Raw genomic sequence first — 26,615 nt, forward strand, 5'->3', positions numbered from 1 at the left:
CTGTCGCACATCGTCAATTTTATTGCCGCTTAATTTTAAACAGCAGTCATGTTTTGTTCAGAGATTTGTCGCTCGCCCTCTAGCGATAAAAAGACCATCGCCATGTAGAGATGTCGGCATCGTCACCAATGACATCATATGCTTCGTTATTTCTTGTTTTTCTAGGAGTATGTGTTTCGGCATCTTTCCAAACTAGCTAAAAAACTGTTTACAATTTACATACTCGAAACTCTCCGGTATTTAACTGAGGTGATAATGGTTCATTTGGATTACATTCTTGCTTGTACGTTACATAAGAGAAGTCACAAGTATCTTTTACAACAGTACCATAACCCGAATTATTTTTTCCCTTAAAATGGTATCGTAGGTTTTATCCATTTTCGATGATATTGAATGATTGAATACAAATTTATTTTCAGAACGTTCACTGAAAGACATAGGTAAAAATGTCCGTGGTAAACCTTCACCAGACTAACACAGTCAACCTGTATATAGTTATTTAACCAGCAATAACTTTGACTGAAATAAGGATGCGGTTGCATCTATTAAGTTAGATAATTCACCAAACAGTTAAGCTATATTTCAAGAACGGTGTTTTCAGTTTTAAGCTTTATTACAAAGTTTTCGATACCGAATATTTTTTTACGAACAAAGATAATACTTTTTAAAGTTTCGTCTTTAAGTTATTAAAATCTTTATTACTATAGATTACAGCTGCGATTGTAAAATATATAGGAAGTCCGACAATTTGGGATAATAAAATGAAGCTACGTACAACTACAATAATAAAGGCAGTTGACGATATAAGGAAAGTTGGCGTTCCATAGCGTAAGAATATTATGAAAAAACATTCAAGTGAATTTTAAAGCATTAATAATGCTAAGAACAGAAAATAGGCAAGTCAATAAAACGAAGTTTTGCACTAACAACCCTGAAGGTATACAGAGCAATAGAGCAGAATAAAACAATTAGAAAGTGTTACTAGAAAGTGCTAAATAAACTTACCATTTTATTTAGATAATACAACTCTTTGAAGTTGAGAAGAAAAAGTATTATTTATATTTATGGAAGTTGTTCAACTAAATTAAGTAGTTACCGTTTGAAAACTGTAGACAGATGGATAAATATAAATGATAAATTACATAAACATTAATTCATACTCTACAGCTACATGGGTAATCTTGATCAGTCGCTATTAAAGTGGTGTCCACAACCTGGTAACGAGAGGGGAGTTTGGAAGAGATTCTTGATAGTGGTAATCTAGAACGTGACCTCTTACAAAAAGTTCGCCGTCACTGCTGCCGGGGTAATTAAGAGAGTCCTAAGGATTTTTGCTGAACTTCCTAATGAATTTTTCACAACCAGTCTCCTCAGTAGATGGTTTCTAATTGCCGTATATGGCTTCAAGATTTTTCTCCGGACACTGTCGATTTTCGCACATTTTTTATATTCATTTAACAATATAAATAATTCATAAAAATAAGACTATTTTCCTTAAAAATCAGTATAATTTGAATACCAGTTTTAAACTCCACCCCACAAACACAAATATATCGATAGCAAATGGTCAAAAGCATGCCAGTAGTTTACGTCTGAGAAGTCAAAAGTTCACCACAAATTTATGGTATCAATATAAAAAATGTTAGGTAGTGTAACTGTAAAAATGTTATATAGTGAAATTGTAGAATGTCAGAAATAAAATAAAACCATTTAAAGAATTATTAGATAGTTCAAAAACATAGTTCTGTTCACTGTAGTTTTATGAGGGACCCTGGATGGCCAGGTGGTTAAGGCACTCGACTCGTAATTCGCGAGTTCGAATCCCCGTCACATCAAACTTGCTCGCCTTTTCACCCATGGGAGTGTTACAAAGTCTCGATCAATCCCATTATTCGTTGGTAAAACAGTAGTCCAAGAGTTGACACTATGTGGTGATGACGAGCTGCCTTCCCTCTAGTCGTAGACTACTAAATTCGGGCCGATTAGCGTAGACAGCCCTTGTGTAGTTTTGCGCGAAATTAAAAACAAACAAACATTATGATAAGTAATTGGGTGCGTTGGTTGTGGAGTCGTTTTCACAGACTCTTTCAGTTACCTCACAAAGTACTTCATAACATAATTGTGGAAACAAGATTTTTACAATCATATTTCCTAACATTTTTACACCTACATCATGGACAAGCAAATATTTTGTATGGTGAGCGTCTGCTATAAACTCCAAACTGAATATAAGTAAGATTTTAGCACTGTAGTAACAAGTTTAATAGTCAGGTTCTGCACTCTCAGAACTATGCTCAGAATAATTTTATTTACACAAGATCAAGTATGAAAGATTGTCGAAATTTAATAGCGCTTTCAACAAACTTATCTATTCTTGAAATATTTGTTTTTAAAAGCATTTTATTTAGAAATAAATTTTTAAGATCAACAAAATATCCCTTAATAAAAATATAAAAGGTGAACAAAAAACTGCGTTCAGAAATAAAACGTTTCGTTCATTGGTAAAAGTAACTTGCCAATTCAAAAGTATATTAATGTGCTCGGCATATCTTTAGATATGTAGATATCAGTAAACTGCATTACACACTCTCCTATCTGCTAGACGTGACTCTTATCTTTAACTTAATAGTTCACATATCAGCTTTCAAGATGTTTCGTGTAAGAAATGCAAATTATTTCTAGATTTTGTTTCCAAAAAAATTTAATTTTATATAAACAAATCACTAATTAAATATAATTTTGTCAATTTTAAAAATAATAAGTTTAATCGTTTGAACTTAGTTTGTTTGTTTGTTTTGGAATTTCGCACAAAGCTACTCAAGGGCTATCTGTGCTAGCCGTCCCTAATTTAGCAGTGTAAGACTAGAGGGAAGGCAGCTAGTCATCACCACCCACCGCCAACTCTTGGGCTACTCTTTTACCAACGAATAGTGGGATTGACCGTCACATTATACACCCCCACGGCTGGGAGGGCGAGCATATTTAGCGCGACGCGGGCACGAACCCGCGACCCTCGGATTACGAGTCGCACGCCTTACCCGCTAGGCCATGCCGGGCCCTTGAACTTAGAGACCCGTTCAAAATGTATGAACATTTCATAATATTTTATAAGATAAACTGGTTAAGTGCGTAACTTGGTGTAACTGGTTATTGCTTGCTAATATTTTCCCTCAATACCTAAAACTTTATACTTTTAGCCTCTCGGTGCTCAGCGAAACGTTTTAGGGCTTATAATGCTAAACATTTGGGTTCGATCACTGTGGTACGTACAGCCCAAATAACCTGCTGGTCACAGTTTGATATATAGTGTGAATTAATGAATTTCAGCGATAGTATTCTTATATAAGCACAGACTGTATTAGAAAATAAGAACAATTTCCAACAGTGACAAAGTATTATATTGATCCAAGATTCTATTTCATTAATAATTTAAGCAGTCCCATACAAAGATGTTTTATAATATTTTACATTAAAGTTTATCCCATTCGAAAAATGTGGTCTAAGACTCGTGAATCTTTTAATAAAATTTGATATTGAAATTGTTTCTCTAACATTTTTGAGTTATTGTCTCCTAGCATTCATTGTCAGTATAATTTAATTTTTCGTACTTCATTCGCTATATTATAATTCATTAATTTCTTCTAAGTAAGTTATATCTGATAGGGGTTGATTCGTTTTGTTTCTTCTTGTCGTTGTATGGTTTTGGTTCCCTAGCTTCTTAATCTGTTTTGCATTTTTCTTCTTCATCTTTTCTGTATGTTTCTCTTATGTTAAGAGTAAATAACGGCGTAATTAACACTATGCTATTAGTCAAAAAAACGCCGTGCGTTATAAACAGCAGTGTAACATAAAGCTTCCTAATGGTACAGCGGCATGTTTGCGGATTTACACTGCTAGAAATTGGATTTCAATACCTGTGGTGTGCAGAGAACAAATAGCCATTTGGATTGCTTTGTGCTTTATAACAAACAATAACGTAAAAGCAAAATAAACCTTCAAATAAAAGGAAGGAAAATTAATTTAAATTTGAAAGTTTAAAGCAGGTTGAAAAACATATTTAAAACTTTGTTTTAAATGACACAGTATCACTTAAAACTACGCAAGTTAATATTGTGCTATGTAAAAGACTAGGTTCAAGGCAGGTACTACAATAAGAAAAGTGAAGCTGTTACTGACACAATTTATGTCTTTACTACCCTCAAGTTGTCAAGAGGAAAACAGCTAGTGAAAGTTTCAACAAACGCTACAGCTTTCATGAGAGTGTTTGTTTTGTACATAACCTAAAACAGCCGCGCCCTCACTTAGTTGTGTAAGTTTGTTTTCGTCATTTAGATATTCTTTCACAATAGAAACCAACATACATATAATATTGTTCGTGAAAAAGTGGAATCATCTTTTAGAGTAGAATGTAGTTATTTATCGTTATTGAACAGTATCTAGGAAAACTATTAATGCTCCTCTATTCACTTGTGATGATTTTAGCCGGAGATGATAACTCCAGCTCCAGGATCTGATAATAGTGGTGAAGAACAATAGTATCTGCAACAAATGGTTCAGGAATAGGCGTTTAGGATCCGAAGAGCCAAACACAGAGTATGATGGCGAGAGTATTTCATACAGTTCCGAGATCATACGTATAAACAAATAAGCATAAGATTAAAACGTCAAAGTTATTGTATTTTACTTCAGGGCACGTAACTGGCAACAACCTTTGTCAGGTTACACTTCAAAATTACAACTATTTTGCTTTTACTGCTTTTGTACTCTACATTCTACTCTAAAAGATGATTCCACTTTTTCACGAACAATATTATATGTATGTTGGTTTGTGACTATCATTACATCGTCGTGGAGGCATTGAACTAATACAATTCTGAGTGAACTAATGATGACCATAAATGCGAAGAAAAGAAGCACGAACATTGTCTAGGGGCCTAATTATTAGACCCAATGGTACTGTAATAGTTACAAATGTTGGTTATTCCATACGATGCATGTTTTTGGCAATCTTGAATGTTGAACTTACCATTCATAGCATGACTTCTCGTAGTACAACACTTACCTGAGTTTGAGTTGGAGACCAGTATTATGAATAAAATGTACATACTCTTTTAGTACATTGGTGCACACCCAGAACATCTAAGTACCGGTATTATTGATTTAATCCCTTTTATTACCTTATGGAAGGAGAACAATTGATTGCAAAGCCCCGATCATAAGGCGTGTACACAACTATTCACTGTAGTGTTCTAGATTTCCTGTCAATAAATTATATACAAAATGTCTTGGATAATGTAATAAGTTTACGAAGTTTGGCTCAGCAAAAGTAGAGTTTTCTATGTTATTTTTCGTGATAGTTTTGTCGAGTGAAACGTCTAATCGTAGAATTTTCCTGTGCTACCTCTTCTCTCGCTGAAGAATGAAGACTGCCCCTTAATTGTTATTGGTTGATTCTTACTGTGCAAGCACCACCCACACAAAACATTGGGCGGGGCTTTAAAACTGTAATTTCGACCATGTCTTATCTTTGGGGTGTACTTCAGTATTTTTTTTATTTTACATACACATGTAAATTTATGTATAATAAACAAACATATACGTACTTTAAATCTGAATAATCGTATTAGTGTTTTGCGGCTTACTCTCCATCGCAAATTCAACATGTCTAGTTAATATTATGATAACTTGTTTGTTTTGGAATTTCGCACAAAGCTACTCGAGGGCTATCTGTGCTAGCCGTCCCTAATTTAGCAGTGTAAGACTAGAGGGAAGGCAGCTAGTCATCACCACCCACCGCCAACTCTTGGGCTACTCTTTTACCATCGAAAAGTGGGATTGACCGTCACATTATAACGCCCCCACGGCTGAAAGGGAGAGCATGTTTGGCGCGAACCCGCGACCCTCAGATTACGAAGCGCACGCCTTTACGCGCTAGGCCATATTATGATAACTAACTTGTATCCGAGGGATCCACTTCATATACCATTCAACGTTGTTCACAATGATAAAATAAACAAATACAAACATGACTAAAAAGTAAACATCGGCTAACGTGCGCAACAGTCGTTTGCGTCACATACTTTGCTTTTCAAGTATTTTACTCTTATGTGCTTATGTCGCAAGTTGCATGGTGTAGTGTTATATTTATAAATATATGATTGAAATATATTGCTGATTAAATTCAGTTATTTATTTTCATATGTTATTGCTTTGTATTCTATATATAAACAAACGCGTAAAATTATTTGTTTTCGTCTGTGTTATATCAGTCTTTTGCCTATATTGTAAAAATCAAAATTATGGTAATTTTAGTTTCCAATACAGTCAACTTAACTCTTATTGTGTTTTCGTTATTTACATTGATCTCAAATTTCCGTTTGCTTGTTGTGCACATACCCAATAAAATCTATTTGGATTACTTCATCATGATAAAATTTATGTTTTGATACTGTATTATTAGGTTAATGATCGACTTAGATAAGAATAAATATTTTTCGATTATTATGTTTTAAACCTAATAAAATAGCCTACATATCCAATGGTTAAACACACAAAGTAAATTTCTGATTGCATACCTCTGCAAGTAAATTGACATATAATATATTAACACGGAAATATTAAACTGCACATTTAAGTATTCTCAAGTTAGAATGAAATAATATAAATGAAGAGATATTAATAAGTGATCAGTATAATATGGTGGATCGAAATTGTTTAAAATAAGAGGAAATTGGCGACACAGAGAAAAACAAGAACTTTGTTACAAAATGTTTCGAATGATATTATTTAGAAAGGTAAATTGTTCATCATTTTAGCCATAATCCATACTCACAATTGAAAACCCTCTGCCTATTTTGGCTCTTTTCTTATAATTAGCAATCACAAAATTATTCTAACTTTGTTATACTATACTGTGTCGTTGAAGTTGCGAATCTAGATAAAAGATACTGCTGGCCTCATATATATATGTATATAAGGTGATATGTGTAGTACACTCGTGGTAGTTTGAGTTTTAAGAAGGTGCATCACGAGCAGTTGATGATGTCTTACCTTTTAATTCGGTTGATAGCACTCTAATCTGTCCAGAATTCAATCTTGACACAAAGAAAAAATACTACAAAATTACCACAGAAAAATAGTAGATACATTAGAGATCATCCCATGATGTTAAGTTTCTATATTTTTAGTTGTTAAAATGTAGTTTGTTCATAGTTCAATATCTTTAACTCAGATATAAAGCACTATTTTCCTCTGTCGTGTGAGAGGTCGCGAGTTACAATCCGTAACGATTCTGATGATTAGGGCATTTGACTCACAATTTGCGGGTCGAGAGATTGAAACCTAACTTAAGATGCATGCCCTAAATTTAGGCAGAGGCGAAACTGAAATGGTAAGTCTCACCATTGGTTAGCAAAGAGTAATTCGAAAGCTGACGGTAGTTGGTTCCCTCTAGTTTACCACTTCAGAAGTAGGGGCAGCTATTGCACTTAGCCCTCGAGCAGCTTTGCTGCGAAACTCAACAATAAACATAATATAAAATGATCCCAAGTAAACAGAAAAAAACAGAGAAAAACTGACGTCCAGCAAGAGGCAATTGCTAGTGGATTAAACCCTTTATCTCAATTGTTATTGTTGTCAGGTTCGTTGCTAGTGAATTAAATCCTTTAGCTCAATTAGTAGTGTTATCAGGTTCGTTGCTCGTGAATTAAATCCTTTAGCTCAATTGTTAGTGTTGTCAGGTTCGTTGCTAGTGAATTAAATCCTTTAGCTCAATTGTTAGTGTTGTCATGTTCGTTGCTAGTGAATTAAATCCTTTATCTCAGTTGTTAGTGTTGTCATGTTCGTTGCTAGTGAATTAAATCCTTTATCTCAATTGTTAGTGTTGTCAGGTTTGTTGCTAGTGAATTTAATCTTTTATTTCAATTGTTATTGTTGTCAGCTTCGTTGCTAGTGAATTAAATCCTTTATTTCAGTTGTTATTGTTGTCAGCTTCGTTGCTAGTGAATTAAATCCTTTAGCTCAATCGGTAGAGTGTCCGAGTTCAACACTACTCACCTGAAATGTAGAAATTAAATTGACTCAAATCACCACTGACAAAAAACTAATTTCTCTCAATAAATGGATTATTATTCCTCATACAGTTGAAATAAAAAAGAAGGAGCTACAGGTGCAATATAGAGGAATATTAGAAATGTATTTCACCACCTGGGAACAGTTTCATTACGGAAATATCAAGTAATTACAAGTTTTTAGCGTGTTTGATTAGAATATCACTATTATTTCATAGTATAAGGTCCCTAATTTTGAACTAATACACTATAATCAAATGATAACTTGTCAACAGCACCCTCCGCCAACTCTTAGGATGCTTTTATCTAACCGAACAGTACGATTTAACTTTCACTTTTACAGTGTACCCTCAGCCAGTACGTAACGTATTTTTGTGCCAAAAGACGTGGGGTATGAACCTTCGAATTCATTGTTCGGACAAGCCACTAGACCAAGGCAGTCCTAATGTTCAGTTTTGGATGGTCCTTTATACAAATAACTTTTACAAGTTAATTGATTGTGATTCTTATAACTATGAATTGAATAACTTTATGGAAGTAAAAAAAAAGACATTACATTCTTTTCTGCTCTGAACCTATTTACTTTAATGTTACATCTTCAATAAGATATGTATAAATAAGTTTTATAAAATGCTTATTGATAGTAAGAAACATACTAATTCAAGCATTACTGTAATGTAAAGATCGAGTAATATGTTTTTTTTAAGGTGTTGGTTACCAGATAAATTTGTTGATAAAACGGAATAAAACACATTTTGACGGAACTTCATGAGTCTTTTCCAGAAACATTCCAGCATGTTGTTGTTCCTTTAGAGTTAACAAGCCTTTTTACAAAGGGACTCATTTCTAATCTTTTTAAAGCGATTCGAATATTCATGGGTATGAAAGCCTGTCTGGAAGACCTAAAGTCATGTGAAAAAGTTAGGACACCCAATGAAAGGCTGTGTATTTTTGTAACATTTCTGGATATATAGATATTTAATCTCAATTTCAACAATACTGAGAGATAAAAGGAATATAACTAAACAATTAAAACTGAAGAAAAGACTTTTCAAGATCTTTTGTAAATGTAATTCTACAAAAATGCATATTCTAACTGAGGAAAAAGTTAGGACACCCTACCCCCTAATAGCTAGTGTTACGCCTTTGGCTGAAATAACTGCAGTGAGACGCTTCTTGTAGCCATCTACCAGTCTCTGACATCGGTCTGAAGAAAGTTTGCCCCACTCCTCAATGCAGAATTCTTTCAGCTGTGAGATGTTTGAGGGGTTTCTTGGATGTACAGCCCGTTTCAAATCACCGCACAGCATCTCAATGGGATTAAGATCTGGGCTTTGACTCGGCCATTCCAGGACTCTCCATTTCTTAGTTTTCAGCCAGTCCTTGGTAGATTTATTGGTATGCTTTGGGTCATTGTCGTGTTGCAGGGTTCAGTTCCGCTTCAGCTTTAATTTTCTTACAGATGGTCTCACATGATCCTCAAGCACCCTCTGATACACAGTAAAATTCATGATGGATTCTATGATTGTGAGCTGTCCAGGTCCTGTTGCAGCAAAGCAGCCCCAAATCATGACACTTCTACCTCCATGCTTCACAGTTGGTATGAGGTTCTTTTCCTGGGATGCTGTATTTGGTTTACACCAAACATGTCCTCTGTTCTGGTGTCCAAATAATTCAATTTTGGACTCATCTGTCCAAAGAACATTATTTCAGAAGTTCTTGTTTTTGTCTACATTCTCTCTGGCAAACCTCAGTGTGGCCTTGATGTTTCTCTTAGAGAGCAAAGGCTTCCTCCTTGCACACCTCCCATGAAAGTTAAACTGGTGCAGTCTCTTTCTGATTGTAGAGGCATGCACTTTCACATCAACAGCAGCCAGAGCCTGCTGTAGGTCACGTGATGACATGTTAGGGTGTTTGGAGACCTCTTTTAGAATCTTAGAGTCTGCTCTCGGGGTGAACTTGCTTAGACGATCAGACCTGGGCATGTTGACAGTTTTTTTGACAGCCCTCCACTTGTTGACTATTTTCCGGACAGTGGAATGGCTGATTTCAAAATCTTTTAGGATCTATTTAAATCCCTTACTAGACTCATAAGCTGCTACAATTTCCTTTCTGAAGGCCTCAAACAGCTCTTTTGCTCTCACCATGGTGCTCACTCTCACTTCAACAGTTAGGAGCACACCAAACTAAATGTCTGAAGTTTAAATAGAGCAAGCCTCATTCAAAATGCTGAGTAACGATCTTCCAATCATGAGCACCTAGTGTGATACACCTGTGTGTTAGGTGAGCCATTTTAAGTGGGAATAAATGTGAGGGTGTCCTAGCTTTTTCCTCAGTTAGAATATGCATTTTTGTAGAATTGCATTTACAGAAGATCTTGAAAAGTCTTTTCTTCAGTTTTAATTGTTTAGTTATATTCCTATAATCTCTCAGTATTGTTGAATTTGAGATTAAATATCTATATATCCAAAAATGTTACACAAATACACAGGCTTTCATAGGTTGACCTAACTTTTCCTCATGACTGTAGATAGAAGACAGGTGAACCACTCTACACGAACTGAAAACACCAATAAAACAATGGAAAACAACCACCAGAGAGAAGACAACTTCGACAACAATTCTACCGACAACCAACAACCCATCTTTCCAGGTAAAACTGAAATCATCCATTTCCCCAAAACATCTCAAAACAGTATCTTAAACAGTTTTTTCAAAGAATGTTTACACAAAACAATCAACACAATTTCACAAAAAAGAAAACCAAAAACGACCTCACAAAAAAAGATCTTAACTCTATAAACAACTTAAAACAAGACAACAACATCAAAATTTTAAAAGCAGATAAAGGCAATACTATAGTTATAATTAACACAAATGAATACATTCACAAAATTAAGATTTTATCAAATACAAGCAAATTGAAACTAATAAACATAAATCCAACAAAAACACATAAAAACCAACTAAACATAATACTACTACAAATGACAAAAAACAATACAATCTCAAAAAACCTTTATTCTTACGAACAAAAGACCGACTCACACACACCACAACTATACGGTATCCTCAAACCTCACAAACCCGATTGTTCACTACGATCCACAATGCCAACTTATGAATCATTTAACTACAACCTCGGTAAACATAGCGTGGGCGTTTTCTAACTATGTAGAATCAGCCGGCTCCTTTTTCAAATAGTTTCTTAACTTTAAATATATTCTTAATCAACTAAACCATAAAGCCTTAATAACCAGTTTTGATGTAATCTCTTCACAGAAGTCCCAACCACTGAAGCTTGCAAAATAACTTTAGAAATTTATATCCAATACCCTAACCCATTGATACATTCCCATAGCAACCAATTGGTAACCCTGATAGAATTCACTATCACCAAAACTAAGTTTATGTTTAATAACCAAAATTACCTAAAATAAACTGCCTGGGTATGAGAAATCCCGTGTCACCAGTTCTAGCTAACATTTTTATGACACAGATTGAATCTCAAGCGATTAATTCACACTTACACCCACCACTATACTGCTACAGATATGTTGATGATACAATTGCTGGATTCACATCTACAGAACCCACACTTAGTTTTTTCAACTACGTTAACTCGATAACCTCAACATTAAGTTTACCTGTGAACAGGAAAAAACTAACCATATAGCGTTTCTTAATCTCAAAATCACCAGAACCGATACACAGTTCAAAACAGAAATCCACAGAAAAATCATCCATACTGGATTATACATTTCCTGGGACTCAACACATTAAACAAAACAAAAACTCAACATATTAAGAAACCAAATAAACACAACCACAAAATTGTGCTCATTCGATAAAATTAATGATGAAATCAAGAAAATAAGACAACATTCATCAACATTAACAAATTTCCTCTAAAAACCGTGGAAAAAATTATACGCACACATCTAGACCAACAACAAACAAACAACAATAAATCCTAAGATAAAACAATCTACAAAAGCTTATACTGCTGCGTACTATATGTTCCCGACATCAGCGAAAAAAATGACTAACATTTGTAAAAAACTTATCATAAAACACAACATTCCAGTAAACACCAACTTTATTCAAAAACCAGGTATAAAACTAAAGTCCATACTATGTTAAAACTACACTGACAAACATAACACCAACATAACTTATAAAATATAATGCAACAACTGCTACGACTTCTATATTGGAGGAAGAAATAAGCAGAAAAATGGAAACTTGATTCAAAGAACACAAAGAAAAACACCTTCACACGTTTTTAAACACTACATATCAAATAAATACATCATCATAGAAAACTCCCAGATACTAAGTGAGGAAACAAATATAAACAAATGTAAAATCAAGGAGGCCTTACTGATACAACAACTAAAACCAAAATTAAACCAATATAAAGGAATACCTTTATACCTATATTGATTAATAACCTAACATCTATCTACAACGCCCCCTAAAATCCCATACCCGTTCATACGCTCGTCCTAAGACATGTGTCCGGCAATGGTCACCTTCAAACTCTCTTTCTTAACCTGAAGATGACCTAGGAAGGTCGAAATGTTGTTCTCTGCTCATCAGTAAAAGTGTTTAATACCTACTCCTGCCGTTCTGTTTGTTTGTTTTAGAAATTCGCACAAAGCTACTCGAGGGCTATCTGCGCTAGCCGTCCCTAATTTAGCAGTATAAGACTAGAAGGAAGGCAGCTAGTCATCACCACCCACCGCCAACTCTTGGCCTACTCTTTTACCAACGAATAGTGGGATTGACTGTCACATTATAACGCCCCCACGGCTGAAAGGGCGAGCATGTTTGGCGAGACCGGGATGCGAACTCGCGACCCTCAGATTACGAGTCGCACGCCTTAACACGCTTGGCCATGCCGGGCCCCTGCCGTTCTGAGATACATCTTTATGGGTACAAGTCAGAATGACATATTACAAGAAGAGTTGCTTTTAAACGTAAGTCGGACTCGCAGAGTTACAGAAACACTATAATTCTACAAGTTGTTCAGTCTTAAGTGCATGACAGAAGTGTAAAACAGTGATATATCAAAATCCATACAACCGTGTTATGCAATAGCATGAAAATAACAGTAAATTAAAATTCATTCACAGATTTACTTACACCAGTGCTTCTGCATCAATATGAAGAGATTGAGTAAATATAGAAGTAGTCACATGCACTTTATCGTTCACAGAAAGATGGCAGCACCGTGAGGTAGAAGTGTATATTCTCCATATAGGTTTTCGAAAAGAATCTATTTTAAGTCATCGAGTTGAAAACTAAAGACGTATGTGAGATAATTATAGGTGAATATTATATTAGGAATTGCAACTATGCTTAAAAATGTTTAGTAGAGACAAAACAACAACAACTTATATAAATGATATGCATATGTAGATAATATTAATATTAAGATTTAAGTAAAATAAAACAAAATCAAAAGGAAGAACTGTTTAAAAACAGCAAATCCAGACTTCTGACTAATGGTAGTTTGTTACAACCAAAAACAAGCCGAAACAAAAATAAAGACATGCATCCTTCTAATTGGTGCAAACTATAATGCGAGATATAAAATGTACCTTTGGTTTCGGAGTTAACTGCTGAAGTAGAACTCATATTGCGTTGAGGATACACCGTCTATCAGTCTTAATCTCCGTTCACCAGTTTCGCATAAAGAAATATAAATATAAAATAGGAGAGTGAGATGTGGGTACTCAAGATGCTCACAATGTTGTACATCTATAATCACCCCTCATTGTCTGCAGACAGTTGTAGGAAAGTGACTGTACTCCAAAGTAAAGAAGAAAAATAAATATTACATGAAAAAATAAAAAATAGGAACTAAATACAATTTAACATATATATATATGTATGTGTGTTGTTTTTTCCATAACTGGTTCATGTGTGTTTACCACACGCGTTAGACATGTAACACTCTTGGTTCGATAAACGTATGTTTATTTTATTCCTTTGATTTAGACTGTAACCTCAGACGATAACCATCGCCATTCAGGTTGAATGGAAGCCATAAGTTTCATTACTGATGGTATAAAACATATGCGTGTGGAATATGTGCAGAATCTTATTCTATACTAGCGAAAGTGCTTGGCTTCGCTCGGGTTAATACATTCTAGACTACTATGTTATAGATAATTATAAATGCCCATATACTCCACGTTATATAACCCATATAAAACACAGTTGCGCTTGATTTCAAACTTAACTCGTTTCTAAATTATATCACCAATGTTTGTAAGAAAAAATAAATCTCTCTTTAATCAACAGAGGCTCTTCATTTTCTATGGTTTTCTCTAGATCGCCACATTATCGTCGGATGTGGATAAATAATAATAACTGGGTGCAGATCCTCATGGTTCACTTAATATGGGTGCACAGGTTTAGGTTGCTAGGTTTTTTTTTCTTGGAGTTATAGCGATATATTCTTTTCTGTGTTTTTCTAGCTTACCTCATTAGATGGCCCGGCATGTCCAGGTGGGTTAAAGCGTTCGACTCGTAATCCAAGGGTCACAGGTTCGAATCACGGTCGCACCACACATGCTCGCTCTTTCAGCCGTGGGGGTGTTATAATGTGACGGTCAATCCCACTATTCGTTGGTAAAAGAGTAGCCCAAGAGTTGGCGGTGGGTGGTGATGACTATCTGCCTTCCCTCTAGTCTTACACTGCTAAATTAGGGACGACTGGCGCAGATAGCCCTCGTGTAGTTTTGCGCGAAATAAAACAAAACAAAACGAACAAATTTACCTCATTAGAACTATGAACACGCTCTCGCACGTGGATAAATAATAATAATCAGGCACACATCCTTGGAATCCAGTTATGTTTGCAAAACTTCTAGATCCTGTACTCTCTTTCCTCTTGAAGGTATGGCAGTCACACACACACCTACAGACACGCCCTTTAATTATTATAAACATTCATTTCAGTTTAATGTAGTTTTGTAACGAAATGAAACGTATATGAACAATTACGTGAATATGTAAAATTTAGAACGTTTCGTTTTTAATAAATCAAAATTACAATAACAGTATTTTCTCGATTAGTGCAAACTAAATATACTTTTGATTGTACTTATTAGCTGGTTAAAGGTTAGACATAATAACAGTATAACGAAAGAGTTCTACCCTTTTTAAAAATTAAATTTACGGAAATTCAAGGTATGACAGTGTATTTTATTTTCACTGGGCAAATACTGATAAAGCAAATACAACATTCTTACGCAGTTTAAAGAATTAGTTTTTATGGAAAATAGGTTAGGTTTACTTTATTCCTTTGTTGTTAATCAACAGTTTTGTTTTCCACAATATTAGATTCTTTTATTGAAAGGATTTGCTTGGTGCGTACGTATTCGTTTAGTTTGAAAAGTTCAAACGATATGTTTTAGTATTATAATAAAGGTTGTTTTATTTCGTCCATGTCAAATCGATGTAAGTCGGTAGTGATCCGCAACTTGACACCATGTTGGGCTAAAACAGGGCCGAGGTCAGGGGGCAGAGTTTCCATGATGAATTTGTAGAAGATACAACATTTCACACAGACAAGTTACAAATCGGGTTTATTGTTACAGTAAATATCAAGGTTATCATTGCTAAGCTGTCAGTGAATGCTGACCACCACGTTTCCTCTGACAAATTACACAGTTAACTAGATATGGTAGGTGGTCATTTTGAGGCACGCGCAAGTTCTTCCTAGAATGGTGTTGATGTTACCATTTATGTGAATAGTCTCGACGATTGTGTTGGCCTCGTTTTTCTCATACGGTGAAACAAGGTGATAATTTACAACTTTATTGATTTATTGTGTTCGTACAATAGTAGGTCAGAGTCTGAGCTCTGTCCAGCACGTGAGATTATAAAATAGCATCATATGGTGTCCTCTCGTTGCTTACACTTAACAAAGAGATCTGGATTCTGAGATTTAGTCCTGTAATCATGATCAAAGCATTATTTATGCCAGCTGGCTCATGTCATAATCCATAGATTAAACTAAACATTTAGACAGAGGTAACCGTCAAAGTATTCTAGGCTGTTTAATTCAATAATTCGGATATAAACAGATAAATAGACGTAAGAATCACAATCCCTGAGTTTGGCACTTGCCACGTCACAAACGTAGCAAAAAAAAAAACAACAGATGATATTGGGAAAATGTCACAAGAAAAATAACAATAGCAATTTATCTTCTCTGATAGAATTGTGTTTAACTATATATTTTGTAACAGTTTCTAATGTTCGGTATCTGATAGAACTGTATTTATCTATATATTTTTAACGGATTCGATTGTTTTCAGTTCAAACAGGATGGAACTAATAAGTCATATTTAAAACAGACGCCAGTTTTGTAGTAATTCAGTTTTATTATTTTCGAAGTTAAGTTCTTTCACACAGAAAGCAAGAACTTTACTAGCTGAGTTAAAACATTAAGATGTTAGCTACAGCTAGTATAGTACTTTATTATAAACTCTAACTGGCAAGTGTCGAGTACAGCTGCCCCTTCCCTTCATTAATACATTTGCAAAGCCTCAAAGAAATAAATATGTGAAACTAATGAACTGAGACAAAAGGTAAAGAAAGACCCTGGATAGGTATCAAAATACAAATCTAAATATCCTTTGTCTTTGTTGAACTTTGTCCATACTCTACCTGTGAAATGTTTGTTTGTTTTTTTTAGAAATTCGCACAAAGCTACTCGAGGGTTATCGGTGCCAGCCGTCCCTAATTTAGCAGTGTAAGACTATAGGGAAGGCAGCTAGTCATCACCAACCGCCAACTCTTGGGCTACTCTTTTAACAACGAATAGTGGGATTGACCGTCACATTATAACGCCCCCACGGCTGAAAGGGCAAGCATGTTTGGCGCGACTGGGATGCGAGAACCCGCGACCCTTAGATTACGAGTCGCACGCCTTAACACGTTTGGCCATGCCGGGCCCTGTGAAATGTTATACACATATTATTTACTTGTTTTGTCAGTGCCACGCTATTTTACTACTGATAGGAATTTTAATGCAATACTTCCGGAAACACCTAAAACGTTCAAAGTTCAGACTGAAAACAGTTTCGTCTTTTATATATATATGTAAAGGCTAAAGAATTATGTCTGCAACATTAAACAATTACACCATGTCTACGTTGTCTGGTGGATAATTGGGAAGACGAACTTTTTTAATAACAGATCTGGCAAATGCAACTAAATATCGCTTCCTAAAAATTAACATTAAAAATATGTATATACAAGACGTTAACTGAAGAAAGAACAGTTAAGTTCATTTGGAGAAAACTTAAATTGTAGACAATATTTTAAAGAGGCTGAAAATTAGTGCTAACAGAAAATTTCTTTCTATATATAGTTTCTGATAAGGAATCTAAGCTATATTTAGATCGAATATTAATTAAAAAAACAGCTTTACTTAAGTTTCTAACCGAAGTGTTTTGGTGTACTTCGATTCTTTGTAATGAACGAGAGGGAATCCTTAATAGTCACGGCACTTGAAATGATTGTTGGGTAGGATTAAAGTAAATTAATCTATGAGACCTCCTCCCCGCCTTTTAAAAAATATATATTAATATATTTTGTGCGCTAGCAATACTAAGTGTGAGGCACGCGTATACCCGATTCCATTCTATTACTCATTAGGATTTCTACAGCCTACCCTTACACTGAAATTGTTTTGGGCAAGAGTAGACTAAATTGACCTCTGAGACCTTATACATGGCCGAATACATAAATAGAAAGGGTTTTATCACCTGAATCCAGAATTGTAATTAGATCTCAAACTGCTCAAGAGGCAACGTAGTTATGAGCTAAAAGTTTGTACTTGAAATAAAGAGTAAAGACAAAATACACAAAGCCATTCTATAATCCGCTGTGCCGTGACTAAAATACTTGTGAGAGCATACAAATTACTCAATAAATGTATGTGGACTAGCTGCTTGTTCAAATGAATACAATAAACTAAAAGGCGCACCTGCGTGTCTATCTCACATATACGAAAGCACAGCTACGGGCAAGCTGTACGTTTACAAAGAATATCGTGGAATTTAAAAGTTTTAGCCCGCTTGTCCATTCTCATCCCCGAATTCCTTATTTTATTGCCTCCCAATTTGTTTTTCTTCGTGTAACTTGTAACGTGTAAGCAAAGGAGTAACGCCACCTTCTGACTATTGTTCGAAAACTCGAAATTGTATCAGCAAGTATACAAAATTATTTATAGCTATAAAAATAACTCCAGACCGCACCACACAGTACCATCAGTGTAGTATTGTCTTTTATAACACTTTATATGAAATTTAACTGATAACAGACAAAATGGTTTTTAGAAATATTATTAGAGAAACCTGATAATGAGCGTTTTCGGAAGTAACTTAAAACACACAAAAGACAAGAAAACTGACGTACTTGTAATTTTTGTGAAAACATGTACAGCACTCATTGTCACTGTTAAAACATTTCTTAGTGTTTGTATCTGCTCCAGAAAAGATTTCGTATCGTAATTACGCTTTCTTACTGGTTTTTGTTATTTTTCCCCAAAACCTCATTAACACAAATAAGTCATTATTTCTACTAAAACTTAGTAAGTAAGTCATTGGCATAAAGCATCTTAAAAACACGATCTTTCAAGAGTTTCTCTTGCACTCTTATATCTGTCAAATAATTTTACCCAAACTTGTTTTTGTTTGTTCTGAATTTTGCGCAAAGCTACACTATGGCTGTCTGCGCTACCCGTCCCTAATTTAGTGGTGTAATACTAGATGAAAGACAGCTAGTCATCACCGCCCACCGCAAACTTTTGAGTTACTGTTTTACTAACGAATGGTAGGACAGATCGCCACATTATAACACCCCCCCTGCTGAAAGAGCAATCATGTTTGGTGTGACAGAGATTAGAACTCGCGACCCTCAGATTACGAATTAAATCCTAACCACCTGGCCATGCCGGGCTAATTTTTTAAAAATAAAATCTAAAAGAACTAACATGATTTAAGTAGTTTTTGTTACTTTTTGTATATCTTCGAAAGTAGAGTTTGAAAACATATAGTAAAAAATTAGGACAATATGGAACAAATTTTGGATGCATCATGCTTATATATTTCATAGTAGAAGAGATAATCCCTAAATCAGTGATGCTCGTATATATATATATACTGAGACTTACACCATAAAAACAAACAAATGACAGAACATCCTTCGTTATGTGGAAAAAAACAGTCTCCATTTGAATAGTCATTACAGTAATTTAGATTACTGAAAACACAACTACTAAATGCACCATGTATTAAATGCACATAGTACTATGCCCATGCATTTCGTTAATACATTCGTTAAGAATCGGATTCTCACAATTTAGACCAGCCATCTCAGTTGTTTTCCTTTCCTTACGACTAAAATATATATATAGGCTAGGAAACTCTGTAACAGTACACCAAGAATGACATCCATCCTGTGAAAATGACAGCTTTTCAACTTTGATGTGTCAATTTTCTTTTCATTACGTGTGTGTGTTTCTTTTAGCAAAGCCACAAAGGCTATCTGCTCAGCCCGCCGAGAGGAATCGAACCCCTGATTTTAGTGTTGTAAATCCGGAGACATACCGCTGTACTAGCGGGGGGCGTTCATTATATGAAAAAACAAACTTGAAATGATTTTGTGGCCGTGGAAACAGTTATAGTCACGTAATAAAACACTTTTCAACTGTATAGTCTGTGAAAGTGCGGCGTTTTTAAGTTGCCGTCATTTTTCTTTAACTAAAAACTTTGTAAGTTTATTATCTTTAAGCTTTTACAAGAAAAATGTATATATTAAAGATAAGATTTACAACATGCTGGTGAACATGTCCAATTTACTGTTCTAATTAAACTGAAGTAGCTTCTTGACGAAAGAGCTACTCTTCAAATCTGGTTATATAAACTGACTTAATAGCTGTTCTCGTTAAGCATAACATGTGTTTTAAGTTAGTTAAATGTCCCTCCTTATGACTCAGCGGTTAATTTCAGGGCTTATAGCGCTGAAATTCGACGTTCATTGCCCGCCGTAGGGACAGCACTTATTAAATCCAGCTATTTAACGTTTGAAGATACCCGCTCGTCTACTACTTACACCAACTTATGCGCACTTAAGTTTAATTTGTTTGTTTGTTTTGGAATTTCGCACAAAGCTACTCGAGGGCTATCTGTGCTAGCCGTCCCTAATTTAGCAGTGTAAGACTAGAGGGAAGGCAGCTAGTCATCACCACCCACCGCCGACTCTTGGGCTACTCTTTTACCAACGAATAGTGGGACTGACCGTCACATTATAACGCCCCAACGGCTGAAAGGGCGAGCATGTTTGGCGCGACCAGGATGCGAATCCGCGACCCTCAGATTACGAGTCGCACTCCTTAACACGCTTGGCCATGCCGGGCACTTAAGTTTAAATAAATAAATATATATATATATGTATGTATATATATATAAACACCAGAATAAATTCTAAAAGTTTAATATTGTGAACAATAAAACGTTTTCATTTTTTTAAATAATGAATAAAAGCGCTGTTATCCAGGGTTTATTACGTATGTTTATTCTACAACATAGAATTGATGGCCAATTTCCTTCATCTGTTTGGTAGTTAAAAATAAGACAGCGATAAATAACCTTATTACCTTTACTATGAACACAAGTTGATACTAAACTCTTGTTTTGGGGTGAAGTGAAAAGGCCAACTTTCTGAAAGAGTATGGGCTATTTTTTAAAAATCTAATTTATCTTAAATTCACTAAATATTTACATTTTTATTATTTATTATATAAAAAACTTTTTAATATTTTATTTCTACGAAAACACTATGAACTATGGTAGATGTCCTAAAAGGTCAAAATTGAGCTTAACCTTATTTCTATACTGTAAAGCCTTTTGTTTAACTACTCCCACCCTATTGAGTCAATCTGAAAAGTATCTGTGGGTTGACGCTTTAGACAGTGTTTAATATGCTAAAGGTATTCAAGGTCTGAGTATGAAAGTTGCTGGACTGTTTCTTAAACAATCATGCTTTCCTTACAGTCAATGAGATGCAATTATTTAAGGGTTGGATCACCTCAACATTTTTATTTGTTGGTAGATGCAAATGTTGTTTATGAAGAGACTTTGTTATTATTTTAAAGTTTTGAGATAATGTTTATGTTCAAGTTATTACTTTGAAATATATGATTGTTGTTAAACTTACATTGTTTAATTAAGTTTAAACATTCGCCGTTAATTGACGGATATTTTAGTTTGTTCATATATATATGTTTAAATTTTGATTTTTGACATAAGAAAGAAAGCAATTTTGAGTATATAATGCTGTTTGCCTTTTCTGTTTTCAAAAAATATAAAATAAATAAAAATTATGCACTATTGTATACGACTTTTACATTTTGTAACTCTTAAAAATCAATATTAGCACATCATTTATGAAGTATAACAACTTAAAATAAAACCGAAAGTTTTTGTATTAATTATATAGTCTAGAACAGATCAGTGATGACGAGAAACCCACTTGTTGAGAAATTTATATGCAAAAACGGCTCGTTTGGGCTGAGAAAACACTTTACATAGAAGGTCGAAACGTTGTTCGCTCTTCTATGTAAAGTGTTTTCTCAGCCCAAACGAGCCGTTTTTGCATATAAAAGTCTAGAACAGAGATTCGCAAACCATGGAGCTAATGTCGATGGTATACGACACAATTAATATAAAAAAAATAATAAAATTTGTAATAATCCTTATCTTAGCATTCCATGTACATATACATACATCTCTATTCACTTATAGTCTCATACTGTGCTTACATAGACGCCTGTACTTTCTTTCCTCAAAATTGATAAAAATGATACCACATACTCTTCAATGGCGTCAGAAAAAATCAATCACACCATTCCCTCTTACACAGTGGTTCCCTACCTTTTTTATGCTCCGCATCCCTAAAAAAATTTAATATGTTCTTGCACCCCTCACAGTAATTATTTATTTAAGAATAAAGGTGAAGGTGGCCAAAGCAAATGTTATCTCGCACCTCCTGGAACGCTATCTCGCTTTGATATAACCACTGCTTTAATGGATAAGTGTTTAAAATGTGAATTTTTATTATTCGGTTTTAATCTTCTTTTTTTCTTTTTCAAATTAGGCCTGAATTTGTAATTTTAAAAAATTAAACAAAAAGTTATACGCAAGACCTGAAGCATTTGAGAACCACTGGTCCAGAGAAACCGTTTATGACGCAGAAACCTTCGAATTGGGACTTTTGAAAATACCAATATTTTGGGATTGTTTAGTTTACTTTTCTTCTCTGTTTGTATAATTGTTTTATTTTGTATGAATGACTAAGATGGTAAATAAAACACGCAGAATAAGGGGTGTTCCTAAGCTCAAATCTTCAAATACAGTCTGCCAGTCGTGAATGTTTTCCTGTGACGTTCTGTGCTGTAACATAGGTGATCAGTTTTTGACACATTTTTCCTGACCGTTAATCAAATGCAATGTCAGTTTTACGATGAAACAGCTAATAAATGTAATAGTTTTTAACCGTGTTTATCGTGATCAATGCGTTATTTAAAATGGACGGAACTTTAATAATCGTTCAAACTTTATCCATCAACGTTATTACAGATGGGCCCCTACACATCTACTGTTATTGAGATATGAGTGTAAAACCATACTAACTGTTTGCAAGAGTAAAACTAGTGTTTCAGGTCAAACCACTACTCCCAACTTTCTGAAAGATTAAGGTTTCCTTCGAAAAGTGGCATTTTACTTTTTTTACTCTAATTCAACTTGAAAATAACTATTGCTTTCTTATAAATTGACTTCTTAGCTAGGATACTTGATTCACTTTGGGGTACTCGAAGATGCGATTCACTCTTGACCAGCATTTTGTTAAAAACTAGAATTCGCTCAAAAAAAAAAGGATATAAAAACAAACAAATGAATAAATGTAGTCATCGCTCAAAAAAAAAAGGATATAAAACAAACAAATGAGTAAATGTAGTCAGATACTGGAGAGGCGGGCTACTGCTTAGTTTAGGTAAGAAAATCGAAACATTGTGAGTTATAAGTTACAAAGAGTAACAAATAAAGTAATCCCTAGTGTCAAAAACAAAATCAACATATACTGGTATCAGGAACAGAGAGCTTTCAAAATATAGCCCTGATTCAAGTAATGTTTAATTTAATTTACTTAGTTCAGATTTTAGGTATCGTCTTGCACTTCCTCAATAAAATAACACCGAGCCAATCAGTGAACTTGTACAGAAGTTTCAGCGATCGATAGTTTAAGATTTCGTTCAGTAGTAGTTACTAAAATGCGAATTATGTAGTTGTATCATTTAGTCTGCCAGTGACGTCATAATTGTGGTACGTTTTTCACTAACACTAGACCAGTGCTTAAAACTAACATTATAAACACATTTGATTGGTTTAGATGTATGTTACTTTATTCACCATAAATTTACAAATATTTAAAATCTATCCTGTCATGCAGGATTGATCGTCTCGTTAGATATGGCCGCTATATACCTGATCTTGGCATCATTCATAGAAATTAAATATTTTATATGAGCTTGATCAAAAATATTAATTTGAGTAAACGTCTAGTGATAAATGCCTTTCACTTGAAAGTTTTGTTTGGCGTAGTAAATTTTCAAAAATACATTTGTTTCCATTACGGAATATACAGTTCATTGATTTTAACTGTTTCAGAATTTTCGCGCAAGAATATTTGGGCAAATCTATCAATTTTGTACTTAGTTTCTAAACGAAATGTAGCTTTTCGACAGTACTCACCGCCAACTCTTAGGCTACTATAACTGAATATTACTATTTTACCATTACTGTTATTACATATAATCTAACTTCAAAGTGCAGACCGTAATTCTTTGGGACGTAGTGCGAACCATGGACCTTCGAATCTACATTCGGAATATCAATCACTAGGCCAGATACAGTCCACAGTTACATCATTCTAATATAATACACTCAAGGGGTGGTATTGTTTAAAGCAAATGTTTAACAACATAGTATAAAGTGAGCGCTGCGCGAATAGAATATAGACGATATTTTTTCCCGAATTTACGTATAAATACTAATAGTACACTAAAGAAATAACATAAGCTTATATCTTCTATTAGGCACATGTGTTTGACGACCTGTTTACTACTAGTAACAGCCCAATAAACTGAAATAACCATATGTATAAAAATTATCGATCAAAACCCAAACTGGAAAATTGTGAAGGAGATGAACAAATACCTCTGACGTACTGATAGAGCCGAAATTAGAGTTACTTCATTTTAAATAAAACCTTTATTTTTGCTATTCATAATGTTGTGGTATTCGTGATTGCAGTCCATTTGGGTTAAAGTTTATCAACAATTTTATAAATTTGTTTATTGTATTGTTAATAATATCTTTTACAATATTTCCACGTAAAAACACAGTTTATTCTAACAATCAGATAGGAATGGGTCTAATTACTGTGATAGACATATAAATATTCTGGTTGAACAGTTAAAGGCGTGTATACTGTATCAACACCATATTTATCAGAATTAAGGCCTTGATCAGAAATTTCAATTGGGAATCAATGAAGTGATTTATGTAGTGCCAAATCATTGAAGTGATTTATGTAGTGCCAAATCAATGAAGTGATCTATGTAGTGCCAAATCAATGAAGTGATTTATGTAGTGCCAAGTCAATGAAGTGATCTATGTAGTGCCAAATCAATGAAGTGATTTATGTAGTGCCAAGTCAATGAAGTGATTTATGTAGTGCCAAGTCAATGAAGTGATTTATGTAGTGCTAAATTTTAAACTTCTAAAAATTTGGTACGACTACGCTGCTATCTGTTAAACATTTTTGTTATTATCATAGCTTGCAGTCAAATGTGATGATTCTTCCTAAGCAGTAACAGCCCCCAAACGGTACAGAGGACTTATACTGCTACAAACCAGGTTTCGATAACCAATGCTTAATAACAGACAATTAAGCAGTAGCGAATAAAAATGTTTGCGTTCATCAATTCTAAATAAGAAGTTGCAATGGTTTTTGAAATGGATTCAAAACTCTTAACCTTTTATTCTGCTTAAGAAAATTAGTGAACTATTTGAAAACTCTCGAGTTTTGGGTTTCTTTTAAAAACGTTGAGTTTTTCAATAATCGGGCACTTGAAGTGATTAAAAAATAAATGCAAACCAAATAACTGCTTTGTTTATTAAAATGGAATACGCGTTTCAACACCATTTATACACTGGATAGAAATATAGATTTTTTTTGTTATAACTTTAAAGTAAAGTTAAATCTTCCCTGCTGACTATTACTGTGATACTATCGTTTTTATATAGGCGTATTTTTCGTTTAATCATCTTCTGTTGGATAAATACGCTGCATGATAAATAATAATTAAAATGAGTATGAACTACCCTTGGCGGCTCAGTTTTTTATAATGGTGGGTAAATCGCTTCAGCCGTGAACAACACGAGTTGAACGAAAATCATAAATAAGAATTTGATGTTTCAATTACTTGTGAAGTATGCAACGTAATATTGATCCAGAAAAGCATGAGAATCAATTAATGATACTAAATCTTTGAGTTCAATTACGAGGGCATAAATGTATGTAGGAATACAAACTACCTAGTGTAGGTGGTTGTGTATGTTAAAGTGTGCGGGAAGATCGTTAATGCCAAGAGCGCTTTATTTTTTAACTTGTGTTTGTTGTGCTTATTGTAAAAGATTTTAACATCCATCCAAAACATTAACATTTTTGCAAATTTTCATTTTGAAATTGAGTTATAATGCAAGATCATGTGGATTGGTATAATTGATACGGCAATAGCTGTCCTACTTTTCCTGTTTAAGGCCGCATGTTTTATCACGCTATACCATATACTTTTAATTAGGCCAGGAAACTTGAAATTTACTTATTATTATTATTATTTTATTTAGTGAATATAATTATTTTGTTGTGTAATGCCTGAGTCTTCGTACAGTCTGGCTGATGTGGGTAGGATGTTTTACCACTCTACACACCTTATAAAGATAATAAGTTTTGAAAAATTCAGAGTTAGTTATTATTATGTTTTTATTTTGTAATGAATGAATTAGGGTACTATGTGGCTAGGTGGACGAGATTTTGTTGTTGACGTATTTTTTTTAGAATCGAGATGTATTTGTATATTTTCTTAGGCTTTCGAGGTGCCTTTCACCTCCGCTTGTTTTCTTACACATTATTTATGGATATACTTTTATAATTACAGATTATTTCTTTTTTACGTTTTTTAGAATAATGTTTTGTTATAACTTGGACTTAACTTTTGACTGGATTTTTTCTTGGACAAAAAGTTATAATTTCCTTATAATTTCAGCCTCTCTTTCGGATTGAGTTTTTAATATTGTTTTACAGCTTTTTATCTTATAATAACAAAGTTAGTTACTCTAGTTTGAAGGAAAAAACATATTTAAACAATTTTTTTTTAAAAGTCCCATAATCTCG

At 34.2% G+C, this 26,615-nt stretch overlaps 1 long non-coding RNA gene across 2 annotated transcripts in view; it reads right to left on the reverse strand.

Annotated features, from left to right (window-relative positions):
* The window catches only part of LOC143255952 (uncharacterized), a 41,635-nt gene that overhangs the window by 14,314 nt on the left and 706 nt on the right, over positions 1–26,615 (reverse strand). Inside the window, exons 2-3 of one of the 2 annotated variants that reach the window (XR_013030939.1) lie at positions 13,676–13,879; positions 1,161–1,423 (exon numbers count right to left, since the gene is read on the reverse strand). This is a non-coding gene — a long non-coding RNA (uncharacterized LOC143255952). The remainder of the gene's footprint in view (positions 1–1,160; positions 1,424–13,675; positions 13,880–26,615) is intronic. The other variant, XR_013030938.1, reaches the window with a different exon arrangement.

Source organism: Tachypleus tridentatus, chromosome 1 (genome assembly GCF_004210375.1).
Source record: "Tachypleus tridentatus isolate NWPU-2018 chromosome 1, ASM421037v1, whole genome shotgun sequence".
NCBI classification, from domain to species: Eukaryota; Metazoa; Arthropoda; class Merostomata; order Xiphosura; family Limulidae; genus Tachypleus; species Tachypleus tridentatus.